We start from the raw sequence: 21122 nt of genomic DNA, 5'->3' as shown, positions 1-21122 counted from the left end.
AAATGCATGGAGCTCTTTTTGTTTAGTAATGTGTGGAATGTTTGGGAAAGCTGATGATGTCACCATAACTTTATGAATATTGTACCCTATGTTGTATATAGGGAATGCCTCCTAAAACCACTCGAAACATGACATGTCTCCCACCTGGCGGGTTGGTTGACAAGGCCCCTCTCCCAAGTGATAACCAAATAGACCCTAGTTTGGGTCCAAGTAGCGAGACGATGTCGGATTCACAACTGGCCACCAACCCCATAAATGGGCTAACGTTGAGTGCACCACCAGTTCTAGGTTAGAACCGCGCGTCTTCATCAACGCTACATATGCATCAGGCAGCCCCTCCCCTTGATAGATTGGAGTAGATGATGCTCTTGATGCAACAGAAACAACAAGTCCTAGGAACTATAGCGGGGGCCATTGCACAGAATATGAACATGGCCCCGCCGATGTAACACGTACAAGCTACTAGGACAATGGCTGCAGTGGCCTGTTTGAGCGTTTTCAATGCCTCCGTCCTCCCACTTTTGCGGGTACTCATAGACCCGAGAAGGTAGAGTACTGGTTGGATCGTATTTCTAAGATATTGAAGCCATTACAGTGTACCGAAGCAGAACAGGTCGAGCTAGTTACATACATGTTTAAGAAGGAGGCTAGCCTATGGTGGGACAGTATCTTATGAACCGTTCCCATAGGATTTGCGTGGACGTGGGACGAGTTCGAAATGCGTTTCTACGGAAAATATTTCCCCCTTACTTACCATAATGAAAAAGAGGGCAAATTCCTCCACCTCGAAAAGGGGGGATGACAGTGGCAGAATATGAGAACCGTTTCACGAAACTAACTAGATATGCTCCCCTGGTTTTAGCTAATTAGCCGATGAGAATGCGGCGATTCTCGAAAGGGTTGCGAGCTGACATCTGCACCAAGATTCGTTGTAATAGCATTCCCACGTATGCTGAATTGGTGAATATGTCCCTGCGAGCTGAGCAGGACGGTGAGCGGGTGTCCCGAATACGCTTGCCAATGGGCCCGAGGCCTAGGCCCGAATTGCAAACCCGGCCATTTCTTGGCAAGAGGCCACGTGTGAGCTCACCTCCCAGACTAATGGCTCCGCCAGCTCAGCAAAGGCGTTATTATCTTATGTGTACCTACTATAACAGAGTGGGCCACACTGACCCCTTTTGCTTTACCAAGATGAGGGATAAAGGCTACACGCCGCCTCAGAGGGTCAACCGCTAGCCTCACACGCTATTTTAGCCCCTCCTTTATGATCTGTAGCACCGGCGCAACCATATAACCGACCTCCTGTATCCCAAAATAGGCCACCTCAACGGCCTATGACAGCGCCGCCTAACCGCCCACAACAAGCTCGCGTGCATGCACTCACCGCCGAAGTAGCTGAATCAGCGGTTGCAGTACCGCTAGCCTTTGAACTCACTGCCCACATCCAAGGTACACCTGTATTCCTGTTAGTGGACACCGAGTCCACTGTTTCAATGATAGCATGCTTTACAGTCAAGCGATTAGGGTTGGGCACTACCCCTATGATTGGGGTGAGAGTCATCGCTGCAGCAAGGACCTTTTCAGACACCATTAAGTTTTGTAAGAGTTGCCAGATAGACTTAGAGAGCAGAGTGGTGTGCATTGACCTGATTGTAACCAAAATATATCATTACGATGTCATCTTTGATATAAATTGGCTCATATAAATTGGCTCACCAAAATGAAGGCAGAATTGACTGTGAAACCAGATTGGTGACAGCCCATGGGCCGCACAGCCTTCACCTTCCCAGTTCAGGTCAGTTGTCCCTACCGCATTCATAGTTACGCTTCCCTATTGAAAAATTGTGATGGTCCGTCACTTGGGGACACACCAGTAGTCCAAGATTTCATGGACGTGTTCAGAACGATCCCTGGACTACCTCCTCAACGCGAGATCAACTTTACCATCAACCTTGTGTCATGTGCGACACCTATCTCCTTACCGACGTACCTCATGCCTCCGTGTGAAATGGAAGAATTAAGGAAGCAGATTGATGATTTATTGGACTCGGATTTCATACAGCCGAACGTATCTCCTTGGGGAGCACTTGTGTTGTTTGTGAAAAAGAAGGATGGATCGTTGCGGTTGTGTATAGATTATCGCAAGCTAAATCACATCAAGGTAAAGAGAAAGTATCCTTTACCCAGGATAGATGACCCATTCGACCAATTGAAGGGGGCTCAGTATTTTTCTAAGATAGACTTATATTCCGGGTATCATCAGTTGTGCGTCAGGAGTGAAGACGTGCAAAAAATAGCTTTCAAGACCAACTTCGGGCACTACGAATTCCTCGTGATGCTGTTTGGACTTAAAAATGCACCGGTCGTATTCATGGATCTCATGAACCGGGTGTTTCGGCCATATCTTTACCGATTCGTCATTATATTCATAGACAATATTTTGAAATACTCAAAGAGTCGGAAAGATCATGAAGAATACCTACGATCAATCCTTGATACTCTTAGGCAGAATCAGTTGTTTGCATAGTACCGAAAATGCAACTTCTGGAAGGAAGAAGTCAAGTTCTTAGGACACGTGATTTCTAAAGATGGACTCGCTGTGGACCTTGCCAAGGTGACCACAGTACAATACTAGGAGCAGCCCAACTCAGTTACAGAAGTGAAGAGTTTCCTCAGACGTGCCGGCTATTATCGCTAATTCATTAAAGATTTCTCCAAGATAGCCCAACTATTGTCTCAACTTACTCGGAAAGACCTTAAATTTACTTGGAATGAGAAAGCAGAGGCAGCCTTTTAAGAATTAAAGGACAAGCTGATGTCTGCACTGTGCTAGTACTGCTAGAGCAAGGGGTTAAATATACTATTTACACCGACGCCTCTCGAGTCGGTTTGGGTTGTGTGCTTATGCAGAAGGATAGGGTGATCACCTATGCCTCTCGACAGTTGAGAAAACACAAAGAAAATTACCCCACTCACGATCTAGAGTTAGTGGCAGTCATTTTCGTACTAAAGCTTTCAAGACACTACCTCTACGGTGAGGAGTTTGAGCTCTTTTGCGACCATAAGAGCCTCAAGTACATCTTTACGCAGAGGGACTTGAACATGAGGCAGCACCATTGGATGGAGACATTAAAGGACTTCAAGTTCGAAGTCTCCTACCATCCTGGCAAGCCAACCTTGTGGCCGATGGGTTGAGCTACAAAAAAACCAAAGAATTTACAGCCCCGCTAATGGTAAGAGAGTGGGATATGGTGGAGTTCGTGTGAGACTTCGAACAGAGGCTGATAGTGGAAGAGCCATTCGAGAGCATCGAACAGTTCCACGTACAACTACTTACTGATGACCGAATCATTGTGGCTCAGAAAGAAAATGAGCTATTGGTGAAGATGAGAGAGCATGCAAGTGACAGTGAAGAATTAGAATGGAGGATTGGCTTAGATGGAGGTTTGTGGTATCGTGGCTGCCTATGCGTCCCGAACCTTCATGAGTTAAGGAGAGAAGTTCTAGAGGCCGCTTACAATTCAAAGTTAGCGATACATCCGGGTAGTACGAAAATATATCAGGACATGAAGCGTTTGTACTGGTGGGACAACATGAAGGCCCAAATAGCAAACTTTGTATCCCGATGCCTCACGTGCCAGCAAGTCAAGGCCGAGCACCGCCGATCCCCTGGTTTACTTTAGCCCATGCCCATAGCCGAGTGGAAGTGAGATTTCATATCTATGGATTTCATTTTCGGGTTACCAAAGACGAGAAAGGGGCATGACTCCATTTAGGTGATTGTAGACTGGTTGACAAAGTCGACCCATTTCCTCCCGATTAAAGTTTCTAATTTGGCAAATGACCTAGCCAAGCTATACATTAAGGAGATAGTATGAGTGCATGGGGTTCCTCTAGAGATTGTGTCGGACTAAGACACACAATTCACGTATATGTTCTAGACTCAAATACAAGAGGCGATGGGGGTGAAGCTGAAGTTTAGTTCCACATTCCACCCACAGACAGATGGGTAAACGGAGCGGGTAAATCAGATACTTGAGTACATGTTATGAGCGTGTGTACTTGATTTCAAGGATAACTGGGATGACTGTCTCCCTTATGCTGAATTTGCTTATAATAATAGTTTCCAAGCAAGGATTTGCATGGCTCCTTACGAAGCCTTATATGGACGCCCATGTCGGGCTCCGCATTGTTGGGCGGAAGTTGGTGAGAAGAGCTTGGTTGGCCTAGATCTGGTTCAAGCGACCTCAGAAAAGATCGATATCATCAGGCGTCGACTCCTTACGGCCCAAAGTAGGCAGAAGAGTTACGCCGATACGAGATGGAGATAGTTAGAATTCAAAGTTTGGGACCATGTATTCCTTAAAGTTTTCCCAATGAAAGGAGTACTTCATTTTGGGAGGAAGGGAAAACTCACACTAAAATTCATTAAGCCTTTCCAAATTTTAGACCAAGTGGGTGTGGTGGCATACCGTCTCGCCTTGCCCACACCACTTATAGGCATACACAACGTGTTTCATGTGTCAATGCTGAAGAAGTATGTTCCCGACTTTACTCATATTATCAGGTGGGAACAAGTACAGCTAAGGGAAGATGCTACCAATGTATTGCGACCTATGTGTGTTCTAGATAGGAAGGAATAAGTGTTGCATAGCAAGGTCATCCCACTCATGAAAGTGTTATGGACACACCACACCGAGGAGGAGGCTACTTGGGAAATGGAAGTTGAAGTCCATAAGAATTACCCACAAATCCTCGAGGAGTACGGAAGGTACAAATTTTGGGGATGAAATTTTTCTTTAAGGGGGGTAAATTGTAACATCCTGAAAAAATTCGTACAAAGACCCAAGTATCACCTCAAGTAAAACTACCCAAAGACCACATCCTATCGTATAGATTAGATGGGATTTAGTTAAGTACTAAATAATCGGTGGATTAAGCTTGGGCCACCATTTTCACAAATGGGAAGGCCTAAAACCATGAGTACCTCTGGCTCAATGTCACCTGAAGACCTAGGAGAAATCCCAAGAGCATGTCGCTCTCGGGAGTACATTGAAACTCGGTAATGGACCTAGACCGCACGTCGAGGGTCCGATGATCGTGAAATTATAGGACTATGTCCATCCTGCTGGGCTTGACAACCATCGCGGGAATCAAGCCCAGATAGTGTCCAGAAATGCCCAACTTGAGCCGTGAGTTAAGAGTGTGAGAAACATGAATATCTTTAGAAAATGAACTGAAACTCAAGTGAATTGGGTCGTTCGCTCTCACGTGAAATTGGAGAATTTGGACCGTTAGTTTGTGACCAAACTTCACCCATGGGGAAAGAAAATTTTCCTGCACATATCCATATGACTGTGGCCTCGATTGGACATGCATAACAGTTGATCTGGCACAAGCTCTCCATGGTCGATCGGCTTATCTGATTACACTGAGATTGTCTCCTAGCATGGATCCATTGTCAGGGAGCATACCCTATGACATAGATGAGTCGTGGGCCTCCCCATGAGCCTCATCATCAGAAATAGCCCCATGGGGTATAAACAATGTATAAAGTGGCCCTGGGGCCATTTGCATCACATCTGAGGCTATAAATGCCTTCATTTCACCCCCTCTTTCCCATATACGAATTTCACAAACCCTAGAGGGAGAGAGAGGAGAAAAGAGGAAAGAGAAAAGGAGAAATTGTAGGAGATCATTACAGGAAACTTCTCCCATGAATCCACGCGCCTAATCACCGACCCATTGTACTACTGAACCTTTTTCGGCTATGATTTTGGGTAAGAAATCCTAACCCTAATGTCAATGTAGAACTCCCAGATAATTTTTCGTCAACCTAGCTAACCAGTTTCATCATTTAGGTGCTCGACGATTCATTTTTGGAAACGTAGAATTTGCACCGAGTCCGAGTGGAGCATTCTGACGAAAGGTGCGTACTATAAACGCTTAGGTCGTGGTTTATCAATGCTTTCATGATAGCTAATGATTTATGTTTGTCTTGATTGCTACCGTATTGTATTAAATATGTTGATTTTTATATGTGATACGCCTATGAATTGTAATAAGTAAATGATGCAACCTATGTGTTTGTTAAAATATTCTAAATGGGAAATAGAGAATGATTAGTGCTTGCTATGATTCCTAATCTAGGATTCACCATCATCATATGCATATAGATTTCTCTGTATGAATAATTGATAAAACATATGTTGTAACTAATGTAGCCTATGTGTTTGATAAATTGTTTAAATGAGAAAATTGTTGATAAGTTGTATTTACTATAAGTATTAAGATAGGATTCCCTGTTGTCTTATGCATATGTATGTTTTCCTCTATGAAATCAATTGATAAAATGCAAGTTATATTTGACATAGTCTATGTGTTTGATGAAATGCCCAAATGACAATCCACTTAAATTGTTTTATTGAATGCTGGGATGGATATTACACGTGGTTGTAGTAGCATTTGGATAGGATTGGGGGCTACAAACGTAGCCCAGGTAATCATTAAAAGTCCTTGTTCGGGTGGCTGAATTAGTCTCGCCACCTTGGGTAAATTGATGAATCCGAGTCGCACGACGAGTGTCAATAGTGGCTAGGCCACGAGGGGTACTTACGCTCTTCATGTCAATTAAGTTAACGTGCGCCCGTACCAATCGAGCTTGCCTAATGAACCAATTGACCTATTGTGTGTTTACCATGTATGGACGTGACTGCTTGAATCTAAGGTAACCCTCACCAATATAAAGATCCATTTTAACCATGGTACCGCGATCCAGTAAGACTCATGAGCTGGGTATGGTTGCATGTGACACCGTGTTTATGCTGTCGGCCTATGTTGGGGTGACGAGCCTCCCCGTAGTGATTAGTGAGTAACTAAGACTCGTGAGCCGGACATGGTGGTATGGGATACCGGGTTCGTGCTGTCGGCCTACGCTGGGGCGACGAGCCTCCCCATAGTGACTGCGAGCACAACTTCTCACAACTTGCCTATCATATGTGTTTGACTAGAAGTGACGAACCTACAACTTGACTATCGTATGTGTTTAACTAAGAGTGACGAACCTAGATGGATCCATAACATAGGAGTAGGACCACTACGGTTGTCCGATGCCAAATGTTCGATTTGGGTCAATGAATAAAGGGAGGTACCCTAGCTTCCCAAACTTACTATATGAATAAGCTTAATTAATTACTTGGCTAAAATGACCATGCATCACACTGCATTAGTTTGGATGTGCCAAGAAGCCGTTGGAGTTGTACCGTTTTGAGGAAGTGTTGTCATATGCGAAATAGGCTGTCAGAGTCACGTGTGAGGGAGCTTTGATGTGAGGGCATACATCATTACTTGCACCCCATTCCTGCATTAAAAAGAGTAGTTAGGAAGTGATTGTTATGATTGCTTTATCATTACTGCTTTGCTTGACTTGATAACATATGTAACTTTTACTTTATAGAACTACTGAGTTGATCACTCACTCACACTCTGGGATAGTGTTTTAAAACACCAACCAAACTTTGATGTATATGCAAGTACAGACAATGTCTATGCTTTGGAGCAGGACTTCTTGGATGAGGAGGAAGAATTCTCCTACTTTTAACTCTTTAACGGACCGATCTAGGCTATGCACCGTTATGCAGGGACCACTGGGACATCTGGGCTTAGTTAGACACATACATTTTGTTTATTTTGGAATGATACATGTATATATTGAACCCGGTTATGTACTCATACTATGAAAGGAATTTTGTGAAACATCTACATACTTACATAGATATGTTTTAGACTTCTGCACTGGCTTAACTTAATTAAATCCAGAGTATGATGTGTTATCCACCATAATCCCATGCATGCTTAACTCATGAACATGAAAGAAAACTGAATATCATCATCCACAATGCATAAGTGATGTTTTGAATCTTGGGAGTAGAGCTTTGCTAGACCCTCAAAATTCAGGACGTTACAAGTCATCTATATCTTAAGAAATAGTTCTACAATCTTAAGATGACATGGGGATCTGATATCAACATACACATGAGCACATTCACCGAATTTCTCTATAAACAAACGAAGGCAGAGGTTAAGATCGGAGATGAAGATCAAGCCTTAATTCTTCTAAATTTGCTTCCACCATTTTACGAGAATCTCATAGACACTTTGATCCATGGTAGAGATACCATCAATGTTAAAACTATCATATCAACCCTTCATTAGAAGCAATTAAGAAGGAAAGATAGTGGCAACGGTACCTTGTTGGTTGTCAAGGGAAGGAATTCTAAATGAGAGAAAGAGAATTCTCGATCTAGATCTAAATCAAAATGGAATGGCAAAATGAAGTGTTGCAATCATGACATGATAGGACATATGAAGAATAATTGTAGGAATCTTAAGGCTCAAAAGGGAGAAAGATATGATAATACGCTGAATGAAGCCAACATAGTGGAATCCAACGAGAAAGTTGATGGTTGTGATGTTCTTAACATAGTGGGTTTTGGATATGGGGGCCTTATACCACATGACTTTTAAGTGAGATTGGTTCATCAGTTACATCGAGTCTAATGATGGACATGTGTTTATGGGTAATGGCATTGGCTATAAGGTTGTTAGAATTGGTTTGGTGCGCATCAGGATGTTCGATGGGGTAGAACGTATCCTGACAGATGTAAGACACATTCTTGACCTCAGGAAGAATCTGATCTCTCTGGGGGGCATTAGAGGAACTTAGTTGCAAGTGTACTTGTTTTAATTAGGTACTTAAATTTCTAAAGGGGCACTCGTAGTGGGCCATAGGGAGATTATCAAATTCATTGAGACTTACATCATCCAGAGGTTCAAAATTTCAGCGTTGATCACTATATACCGAGGTGTAACATTTTCAGTAAAGGAAGTGAAAGTTATGGCCGACAAGTAAAAAATCAAAATTCTACATCGACGCTGTATTATGCGCAAGCCAATGGTCAGGCTGAGGCTAGTAACAAGGTGATAAAGACTATCATAAGAAAAGTTATTGAAGAAAATTCTTTTGAGTTGCATAAAAACCTATCCGAGATGCTGAGGCTAGTAACAAGGTGATAAAGACTATCATAAGAAAAGTTATTGAAGAAAATTCTTTTGAGTTGCATAAAAACCTATCCGAGATGCTTTGTGCATACAAGAATTCACCCCGTACCAATATTGGAATGAATCCTTTTGGATTAACATACAAACACGATGCAATGGTGCCTTTGGAGATTACTATACCATCATTGAGATTAATGCATAAATCTGAACTAACTCCTCCTGAGTTCACAAAAGTGATGCTGGTCGAGTTTGAAAGATTAGACGAAACTCAGATGAAGGCCTTGAATTCAATTATCACTACTAAAGCTATTATCACCTGGGTGTATAATAAAAGGGTAAAAGAAAAATTCTTCGGAGAACGAGATAAGGTTTGTAAGGTAGTGTTACCGATAGGGCACATAGATTGAACTTTAGGTAAAAAATGGTCGCCTACTTGGGATAGGTCCTATGTTCTCATCCAAGTCCTTAAGGGTGGAGCATATCTCTTGTGTGATATGAACAGAAAGATTGCAAAGGCTCTAATCAATGACAATTCTTAGGAACCTACTATCCTTCCTTATGGTAGATAGTACAAGATTAGGGCGAGTAATACGAAGATACCGATAAATGCCCTACTGCTAATTACACAATGAATGAAAAAGAATTTTTATTATTCCAGGAAAAGGGCCTTAAGTCATTGACCATTTAGAATTTAGTTACAAAAGGGAAATGGGTACAATAAAGAAGTACAATTGACCGATCGAGCAGTTCAGCTATAAGCATGCCCTAATCTCCTCGAATTCCCTGAGAGTAGACACCTTGGCCTTTTTGGCCAATACCAGCTTACTACTCCATGATGGACGCTCGACTATAGAATGGTGAAGGAAGCTTATCAGCTCATCAAGATGACAATTGACCACTTCGACTTTGCTATCGGCTTCCTTCTCGTAATGTTGATTTCTTACGATTGAGTTTGGTAGAGTGCAATCTGAGACTCGACGAAAGACAAAAGCTCTTGAGAGCCTAACCAATCCCATCTAGGATATAGGCGTGCGACCTCCAAGAGATCAACAACTAGATTATTGCATTGGGCTTTAAGTGATTGTAATATCAGCTTGTCAAAATGATGCTAGCGAACCTAGTGCAATCAACCCTTCCAAGCAGCATCATAATGGGTCGAAAGAGTCTTAGATTCTGCATGAATGGCCGACCACTCCCTTAGTAGGCCATTGTATCATTACAATTCTAAGTCAGCCTTAGAATAAGTGTCTTTAAGACGCTGCAATTTTATTAAAACCTCCAAGATTTCTTGAAGAGGTTCATTAGTCTTAGATGCTTCAATGGCACCTCTAGTGAAGGAGAGATGACTTAGAGAAGGATTCGATTCCTTCAGTGAGGATTTTCTTCTAAAGGGTTAGTGATTGTGAGTAGAAGATTGCAGAAGCCATGGAGTTCAAAGTTTGTAAACTATACAGAAGCAAAAGCACATGTTTTTATAAGCATTGTTAAGACTAATTAATGCATGTGTGGATAAGGTGCGATGGTTGGAATGACTGAGTTAAGCAGTGCGGTGCTAGTTCATTTCCTAGAAGGTCAGGACACGTGCCCGCCATAAATGTGGGTTCCTTGAAAAGCGGTACACGAATCCCTATCCATATCGGTCAAGTCAGCAAAACAATTATAATTGAAAGGAGAAAAGAAAGTAAGTATTGGGTGGTCAAGCTTGGAGGAGGAAATCAATCAAGTGAGAATCGTCAGTGACCTAATCAATGTCATTTCTTTACATATGGTCAGTTAGTGAGGTAACCATCCAATGAATTTGATAGTCCAGATCATCTTCTAATTAATTTTTATGATATGCATAACCAAAGGTTATGTCGACCGAACATCCTAAATATCTTGAGCAATGACTAATTGTAGTGATGATGTCATTATTTGATATTCTAGAATGCCGATTCAATGTTAATGGAAATCATGTTGTTCTACATTGAGGAATAACATGAATCACTGTGAACATCCAAATAGAGTGACAATGAAATAAAAACAAAGTTTAATAAGAAGAAGTAGGCCATTGATTGCATTACAAAATGGAAAAGGGAAGTAAAGCAAGCATGTAAAGCAACTAAGTAATGGAGATGTTTAGGCATATTTTTTTGTTTATTTCCTTGAACTACTCAAAGAGTTTCAGCTTTTCTGTCTTAACTTCCTCTTTCTGGAGCTTCTAGTTTGCCCCCTCTACCATGAAGATGAAGTACAAGAGTTGATCAACACGATTGTTGTTCGAGGAAGCCCTACCATCGACATCCCTCTTCCCATCAAGGCTCACATGTGACTAAGTTCGATAGTCAACAGTCTGGGAATTTACAAAGGTAAGGAGATCCTATAGAACGGCAGGATCCTTAGCAACATAAGAACTTTCCTTCTTGATGTCTTCCAGAAGTTCAACTTGTTGTGCCTACAACACTCAGAATAAGGTATGGTTGAATTGGTGAATCCGATTCCACCGTAGTTGATCATTCCATGCCTATTCGTAAGCATCGTTTACGGGCAGGGAGTCTTCATGTGTAGCGGCTTGCCATCTTTGGTACTCAGTGATCCTTTCATAGTTGAAAATATCGGTTGCCAAGATTGTATGGTTTGTCCAACACTTCGGAATTTCTTTGAGCGTAGTGTCTGACTTAGTGGCTTCAGAAGCTTCTCTAAGGAAGAAATTGGTATCAAACAACAATGAGGATTGACCAAAATCGACAAGGCCCCAATCGAGGATCTCTTTCATATAGATCTTAGCACTATAGGGTTAGAAGGGGAGATTTAGTTGGAGGCCATGTCTGCAGAGTAAAGGAAGTTTCAAAGATTGCTTGGGTTTAAATAGGAAATTATGGATCCCACATTCGATGCATCATGGGCAGTTATGGCATGCAAAGACATTTCATGTTCTTAAAAAATAAGAATATGTAGCCGTCATGGCAATTATTTCAGTAAGTTATGCATGACTTCTCATTCTCCGCATGCTACATCACCAGTTAGTTATTCGGATTGCGAAAGAAGAAAAAATGCTAAGTAAAAATGACCGATGACAAAAGATGACTCGATGGCCAATTCCTTTTATCAATAAAGGGATACAAGAAGAAGAAAGAAAGCTATAACTTGAAAGTGAAAAATTGTTAGATCGCAACCTTTACTTTTTCTTATCGCCCCTTCTTTAACAAGATGGTCTTATGTTTCACGACTGCATGTTAAACCCGTCCGATTGCTTATATTTGAGCTTTGGCAAATGTGGCCAGGCCCTTGATCACTTTCCTTTTTCAGTCGTCTTCTACATTCTCCTCTTTAAAATTTCTCTTTAGCATCATTAGTTATTCTTCTGGAGTAACAATCTATACGCTCGTGTCCTCCAACTTGGCTCTAATTTCTTCAGTTCTGCATGACTAGCTGACAATTTCTTAGCAATGTCACTGGCTGTAGCTACTTAGGATGCTGCTGTTACGTGCTCATATTCGACGCGCTCGACCATGGTGTGGAGCTCGTAATTTTCTTTGATTAAATCTAGGAAATTCTTAAGTGCTAACAACTTTGCCAAGAGGTTTTGATTTGAAAGAGAGAAAACTTGATATTGATCAGTAAGCTTCTCAATCGTTTCGATCGATGTAATCTCCGATACCCCCGTGTGTACAAGGGTTTGGATTTCTTCCTTAAGATGCTATAAATCAGTGGAAGGTATAGGAGACTTGGCCATAATGAAATCACTATTAAGAGCCTGTATGAGGGAGGAGAGAATGTCTTCAACCGGGAGCACATCTTCGATCTTCGTCGTAGAAGTTAAGGCATCATCAATCGTCATTGGTGTCGATGCTAGATTGGTGCCAAGGGAGGAATAGAGATATCAATCACTGAGACCTCCTTCGTTGCTTGGTCAAAGATAATGACCTCGTATGTTGCACCCGACTGGAGTGCTTCTTCAATTTCTTAAGTAGACGTTTCGTGGTTGAAGGAAGGTGCTGAATAGACGGAAGAGTGGATCGAGAGGATGATCCTCTTTTGGAGCTCTAAGGAGTCACAGTCAGGGGGTGCTCATCTCTTTCTTCTTCATCATCTCCTTGGTCGACAATGAAGGTTGGCATCTGAAGACAGTCAACGATGTATTTAGACTCTATATTGACAATCATAGTATTTAGAGAAGGATGAGAATGAAGGGTTTCATTAATTATTGTCCCTTTAGAGTCGACGGCTTGTATTTCAGTTGACTCGATGATATTGGTCCCAGGTTGGACTTGTTGAAGTGGTTACTCCTCAACGATTTGCTTCTCTACAGCCGATACTTCCCAAGTAATAAGAAAAAGGACATAATTAGCAAAAATATGATATGAAAGACTTGAAACAGGTGTAAAAATGAAAGTAGCTTCCACATAAATCAGAATGGACGATGATGGTGACAAATCTACCATCCATATATTAAGGATTTCTTATTATTGTCGCCATCACTTAAGTAGAAGTTGGGAATGGTGGCAGATTGTAGTGATATGGAATGAGTTACTTCTCATCGAAGGGAAGGTTAGGATTATTTAATCTTTCCCTATCCTACCACTATTTATTCTAGCATTTATTATAGTGAGCGTCTTGGTAACGTTTAAGGCATTCTTCAATTTCTTTGGAATAGTCTTCAATGGAGAACCCTGACTAATATTTGGTTTTGAAGTATATTTCAAATGAAGATACAACTATGACTGAGAAAGTGCCTGATTTTTGTCATCTTTTGGTTGAGATCAGTAGCGACATGTTAGCAATAGAGTCAACCCGGTGTGGGTAAAGACTAGAGTAAGGAGTTGCAGAGCTATGCCGAGAGGAGCTCCTAAATTAAGGATCCTCTTGGGAGCTGATGGAGATGGTTGAGGCAGTGGAGATCTGAAAAGGCCTAGCTATGAGTCCTAGAGGGGGGGTGAATAGGACTATGCCAAATTAAAATGATAATAATGGAATTTAAATTAATAAAGGAAAGATAGCACTTTAAGCAATTCACAATATAGAAATGTAAGGCAACATCAAATTTTATGTCTTGAGAGGTTGATACAAATGTTGTTCTAAGGACAACCTTACACCATAAAAACCAAGGGTTTATGGCAGGACAACCTTACTAGAACGGTTTAAGTATTAATATCTCAAACTGAAGAGGAATGAAAGGAAATAGCAAGAAATGAAAGTCTAAACTATTACAACATTCCCCACAATGCTTGAAATGTAAATATTACAACATTCACATTCACACATACATCTCACAAACTTGAATGATTAAAGATATAGAAAATAAATCACATATCCACAAAACACAAAGAGTTATAGTGGTTCGCCTGTGTGTTCACCAACTGTTAAACAACAGCTACACAGCTTGCTACTCCACTCCTAATATCCTCACATGGGGAATATTAGCGTTCACTATGAAAATAGGTTTTTCTCAGGTTCACCTAAAACCCTCACAATTGTGTCTTTCAAATGGGCTTACACAATTCAAAAACCCCACACTCTGAGTTTTCCGGGTCTCCTCAGATAACCAACACTTAGAGATTTTTCTAGCTTAATCTCAAAGAAACTAAAAATATAGAAGATTTACACAAATGTAAAATATAGGTATTTCTCCTTTTGTAGCAGCCCGGAAGAACTAAATCAGAGTAGAAGTTCGAATAGAGAAGTTCAATGTCTAATACTCACTTTGAAATGGTTTTAAGTTCTAATTGATTTTAAATTAAATCAAGTTGGGGTAGCTCTATTTGATTTTGATTTCAAGAAGTGGAATATTACAATTCCTCTTTTAAATCAGATTGGAATGCAAAAACAAAATCAAATATAAAAAGCTAACAAAAGAGAATATTAAATATGCACAATGTATCTTAAAAAGAACACAAATTTATCTCTCAGAGTGATGCCTTGATTTTACTTGAATTGGATATCAAACTTTGAAAATCGTGCTCTATTTATTGTTATAAAAATCGCATCTTCGACAGGTCCTGTGGACACTATGACTGGTCATAGGACCAACAACATTTTGAAATTTTGAGCACGATTGAATAAAACCATTCCGTGACTGATCGTAGGCACTTCACGACTGGTTGTGACCTGCCCACGACTGGTCATGAGGAGCTAGGAATAGTTGTTGGAGTTCAAGTCATAGCTACTGGACTAGTTGTGAATGAGTCAGGCACTGTTCACACGACCGGTCGAGCAGACTCTCGGACTAGTCGTAGCTCAACCAAAAAATTCTAAAAATTTGTAACAACTTAGGACTGGTCTTGAAATTTCTTGGACTGGTCAAGTCAGTTCTAGGACTAGTCGAAAAGAGTCTAGGACAAGTCTAAGAACTGACCAAACACTTATAAAATGATTCAATTTGAATTATGTATACAAAATGACCTACCATAAGGTCAATCTAAGGTCATTCATACCTGAAATGTGAAGTATGGACATTGAACTTTCATTTCTTCAGATGATGGATGATCGTTGAAGTTACTTGAGATCTCGACACATGATGAAGCTTGAACTTGAGATCTTTGAAATCTTAAACTTGTAGTTCTTGAGTTGTATTTCACCTTGATTCTTGAACAAGATCTCATAGCTTTAAAACTCTGAAGCTTTAGGGAAGAGAACAATGTACTTGACCTTGCATTACTTAAAGTAGATCATTGTTCTTGACTTAAAGCATTGTTCTTGTACATGTGATACATTGCCTTGAACAAATATATCAATGTGCTACACAAGACACAGATTGTGGTTTGGCACCACAAAATTTGACAATCAATGTAACAAATAACCATTGCACTTACAATCTCTCCCTTTGTCAAATTTGTGACAAAACACACTCCAATAAGAATAAGAGTAAGAGTAGTATCACATGTTCAATAAAGAACCATGCACTTATAAAAGAAAATCAGTTACAGCCTGGTTAAAGAATCATGCACCAGTTATCCTCAACTAGCACATATCATCATGAAGTAGGCAAAACTCCTCCTTACTTACTCCCCCTGAACAATACACATAAATCCATAAAATTTATTCTACTAACCCACATCCATATCCATTCCATATCCATAAAAAAACTAATCCAAAGAAATATTCTCCCCCTTTTTGTCACAATATGACAAAGGAAGCAAAGAAGAAATGGAAGAGGAAGACTTAATAAGAGAGTAATAAAAGAGTTAATTAGGCAAGATATGAAAGATATATAAGCAAATTCAAAGTTCACATATCATTAACCAGCATATACCAAAGTCAACCAAAGTCAGTCTCACAAACTGAAAGAAAGCAAAGTAGTATAAGAGTTATTACAGACCATAAGATAAAAACGCCTAATTAGATCCTAAAGGAGTAGGTATGGTAAGATTAAGTTGATGATAGCCCTTGTTTAAGCGCCTAAGATACTTGTGCATATATTTAAATTGTAAATCATGGGTAACATTCATGTTCTCTACCTTCTCCTCAAGTGTACGAAGACGAGCATCAAAATTGGATGGCTCATAGTCAGGATCATTTGTAAAGTCTGATTCAATTTCATCAAAAATGTCATCCATATTTATATTATCAGGAGGAAGATCGCTACCTTCTTCTACATTCCCTGCTTCAGCTCCACCACCACCCACATTCACTTAGCCAAGAGCCAGTTCCAATTTCATCTTATTTATATTTGAATTGTTGAAAATAAGATGATGAATAGGAGCCTCTCCAATAGGCATAGTAACTAGCATGTGAGTAGCTAACACATTCATAAGATATGCAGATGGAATATCACTGTGTCCAGGATGGAGACGAAATTGAATGATAGAATGACAGATTAAAGAAGAAAGACAGACATTTGAGCCTGAAATGACAGAATGCAAAATCCGAACCATAAAGGAAGTTAGTTATGTTTTGTTACCAGAACGTGGATATAGATTTAAAATAAAGATTCTATGAAGAACTCTGTATCTGGGTAACAAGTACTTGGAAGCAAGTGCATTCCCCTTATGAGTCCATTGCACTTCTATGTTACATAATGCTCTAGTGAGCATGCGTTTTTCCAATTCCGAAGGTTTCTTAACTAGAGTGTGAATAGGAATACCCTCGTTAATAACAGGTATGTCCATTAGAGCCAAAATCAGATGATGGTCAATTTCAAATGGACCTTCTCTAGTCACTATTGTAAACATTAAATTCTCAGTCGAAAAATCAGAAATGCAAGCAAACATAGACTACGCAATAAACTGGTATGCTGGCCCACCCCAATGTAGGATGTTATCCTAACCTACATATTGGAGAAGTGAAAGGAGACCAAAAGGAGCAATGTGTTCAATATGCACAGGTCACTCAACAATAACATTGCGCAATCGTAAATCTCGCACATGTGATGGATCATCTTCGGGTGACCGAAGATGACGCCTTGTTAAAGGAGCTGATCTAGATGAGGAAGCACCACGAAAAGTTTTCTTTTTCCCCCTAGCATCTATTTGCAACAAGAAAATCAAAGAAGTAAGGAGTTGTAAAAGATGTGGAATAGGTTTTCTCAAAAATAGATTTTGATGAAGAAAACTCCAAAATTTTCAAGGAAACTTGAAATCAAGTACTCCAAGGAAGAAAATGAAGTGATATGCATTTAAATCTAGAAGGAAAATGAAAATAATGGACTAACCTTGAAGAATCAAGAAGTTGGGTATGACTAGTCGTGCTACGGCCCGGTGGAGAGCAAAGAGGAAATGAGGAAGAAAGAGTTTTTCTTCAAATTAAAATGATCCAGCGCGCTACATGACTGGTCGTGGGACATCCTTGACCGGTCGTGCCACGACTGGTTGAGTACGTCCTCGACTGGTTGTGTAAACACAAAAACATGCATTTTTCTTATAATTTTAAAATTTAAACAAATAAATTAACAAATATATATACTATAATATAGAAATGCATGATTAATCAATTTAAATTGCACATACCAAGATCAAATTTTAATTTATTAAACCTGCTTTTGTCGAGCGGTTTAGTGAAAATGTCAGCAAGTTGAGTCTCGGTCGGAATGCAATCCAAAGAGATTGTCCTTTCTTCCACTAATTCATGAATGTAGTGATATCTAATGTCAATGTGCTTGGTTCGTGAATGCTGGATTGGATTTTTAGATATATTTATTGCATTGGAATTATTATAATATAAAACTCAATTGTCTACTTTCTGTAATTTAAGTAGACCTCTTATCAATTCTCTTTTGCTCAATTTATATAGATTGCGGTAGTGTACATGTCCAAGACGTTTGTGTCATAACTCAGTCTCATCGGTATTGACAATGTAACACGATTGATTAGATGAGCTAGAATCACTAACAATATAGCAGTTTTCAGAAGTTCTACGACCAATTAATATTACAGAAGCCTTTTTGTTTAAAATTTCACAACCTTGGTTAGTAAATTTCACGCTATGATTTTTATCGCATATTTAAGATATGCTTAACAGATTATGTTTTAACCCTTCAACATATAACACATTCTCAAACAAGGGAAGGTTAAAGAGTTGAACTATACCTTGGCCAATAATCTTGCAGTTGCTACCATCACCAAATGTGACTGAACCATCAGCCATGTCTTTAAGATCGGTGAATAGACCTTTATTACCAGTCATATGCCTTGAGCATCCACTGTCTAAGTACCACTTTGAGTGACTTGTAGCTTTGAAAGCCGTGTGGCCAACCAAGTAAGTAACCTTAGGAACCCATTTCATAACTGTTTTGGGTTTAGGAGTATAGTTGGTCTTCTTATGTTTGTAGTTGTTGTAAGAATGACCTACTGAGTTAGATTTTAAGAGCTCCTTAAGAAAATCAACTATTTTTTCAGCTAAAGGGTTTTGGTTCTGATTATTATAGTTGATATGGTTACTTTTAGGTTTAAAAGATTGAAATGTTTTGGTATTTGTAGAAAACTTTTGATTAAAACTTTTCTCTTTTGAGTTTGAGGACTCTCCTTTTACAAACTTAGGAGGAGTATTCTTCTGTTTAGGAGGAATATCTCTATTGTAGCCCAAACCAGATCAGTCACTACATTTTCTTGATCCAAATAAAAGTTTTTCTAATTTTGGATCACCTTTGGCATACTTCCATGTATCCTTTAAACTCAAAAGTGAAGAAACTTCAAGTTTAAGTTTTTCATTTTCAGATTTCAGATTTTCAATCTAGGAGGTTTTAAATTCTAAATCACGTTTGCATTTTTCAAAACAATCTGAAATATAGTATTTTTTCTAAAATAAGAGAATCAAAATTTTTTTTAAGCTTTGAAAACTTTTCTTTTTGAAGTTTTAATTTAACAGCAATTTTACAACTTTCCTTGTAAAGGGCATTATAAGATCTTCTTCATTTTCATGATCACTATTTAGATTTTCTTCACTAGTTAAATCATCGTTATAAAGTGAACTTGGCTAGAGTCATAAGAGCCTTGACTTCATTGCCCGACTCGGTTTTAGAATCTTCTGATTCAGAAGAAGCTTCAGAACCGGAAGATTCATCCCAAGTAGCCAACATACTCTTCTTTTTGGGTTTGTCCTTTTTAGGACACTTGTTTGTCAAATGCCCATATTCTTGGCAGTTGTAACATTGACTGTCTTTTAATGATTTCAAGTTTTAGATTTAGATCTTTTCTTATTATTAGCTTTTTAAAAATCAACCCTCTTTTTACTTTTGAAAATTTTGTAAAACTTTTTCGCTAGAAGGGCCATATCATCTTCTGAGTTTTCTAAATCAGAATTGCTATTGTTTTCTTGAGAAACTTTTTTAGAAGATTTAAGGACAATCGATTTACCTTTAAGAGCTTTAAAATTTAACTCATAGGTTTGTAAAGACCCAACTAATTCTTCTACCCTCATATTATCTGTATCACGAAGTTCCTGGATCACAGTTACCTTAGAATTGAACTGTTCAGGAAGTGAGCGCAGTATCTTTGCACATACTTTACTTTCAGGGATTTTGTCAACAAGACCCCATATAGAGTTTACAATGTCATTTAATCTAGTATAGAAGTCCATAAATATTTTATTTTCTTCCATATGTATTTCCTCAAATTTAATTATGAGGATTTGGACTTTAGATTTCTTGACAATTGATGTTCCCTCGTGTGTCATTTCTAAAATATCTCAGTCTTGCTTTGTAGAATCACAGGATATAATTCTTTTGAATTCATCTGGTGATAGTGCGCAAGTGATTGTATTTAATACTTTTGCATTTGCACTACTCTCACTTTTCTGAAGTGTGGTGCAAGAGTGTTACTCTCATTGATTTTGATCCATGGATACCAGTTACTTTAGTGGTAGGAGGGGTCTATTCAGTCACTGTGGCTTGCCATATACTCTCATACATGAATTTTAAGAAAATTCTCATCCTGGCCTTCCAATAGGCATAATTGGATCCATCAAATGGAGGAGGCCTAGTGACTGAAAGGCTATCAAAATTTGACATCTTATAAATAGCTTAGATCGATTAGCTCAAGAAATAAATCCAAAAAATATAACAATTAAGGTAAGCTCTTAGGCTTTGATACCACTTGAAAAGGCCTAGCTATGAGTCCTAGAGGGGGAGTGAATAGGATTATGCCAAATTAAAATGATAATAGCGGAATTTAAATGAATAAAGGAAAGATAACACTTTAAGCAATTCACAATACAGAAATATAAAGCAACCTCAAAATTAAAGTCTTGAGAGGTTGATACAAATGTTGTTCTAAGGACAACCTTATACCATAAAAACCAAGGGTTTATGACAGGATAACCTTACTAGAACGGTTTAAGTATCAATATCTCAAATTGAAGAGGAATGAAAGGAAATAGCAAGAAATGAAAGTCTAAACTATTACAACATTCCCCACAATGTTTGAAATGTAAATATTACAATATTCACATTCACACATACATCTCACAAACTTGAATAATTAAAGATATAGAAAATAAATCACACATCCACAAAACATAAAGAGTTATAGTGGTTCACCTATGTGTTCACCAACTATTAAACAACAACCACACAGCTTGCTACTCCACTCCTAATATCCTCACACAGGGGATATTAGCGTTCACTATGAAAATAGGTTTTTCTTAGGTTC

This window comes from Magnolia sinica, chromosome 11, assembly GCF_029962835.1.
Source record: "Magnolia sinica isolate HGM2019 chromosome 11, MsV1, whole genome shotgun sequence".
Classification (NCBI taxonomy): domain Eukaryota; kingdom Viridiplantae; phylum Streptophyta; class Magnoliopsida; order Magnoliales; family Magnoliaceae; genus Magnolia; species Magnolia sinica.
This window is presented reverse-complemented; position numbering follows the sequence as displayed.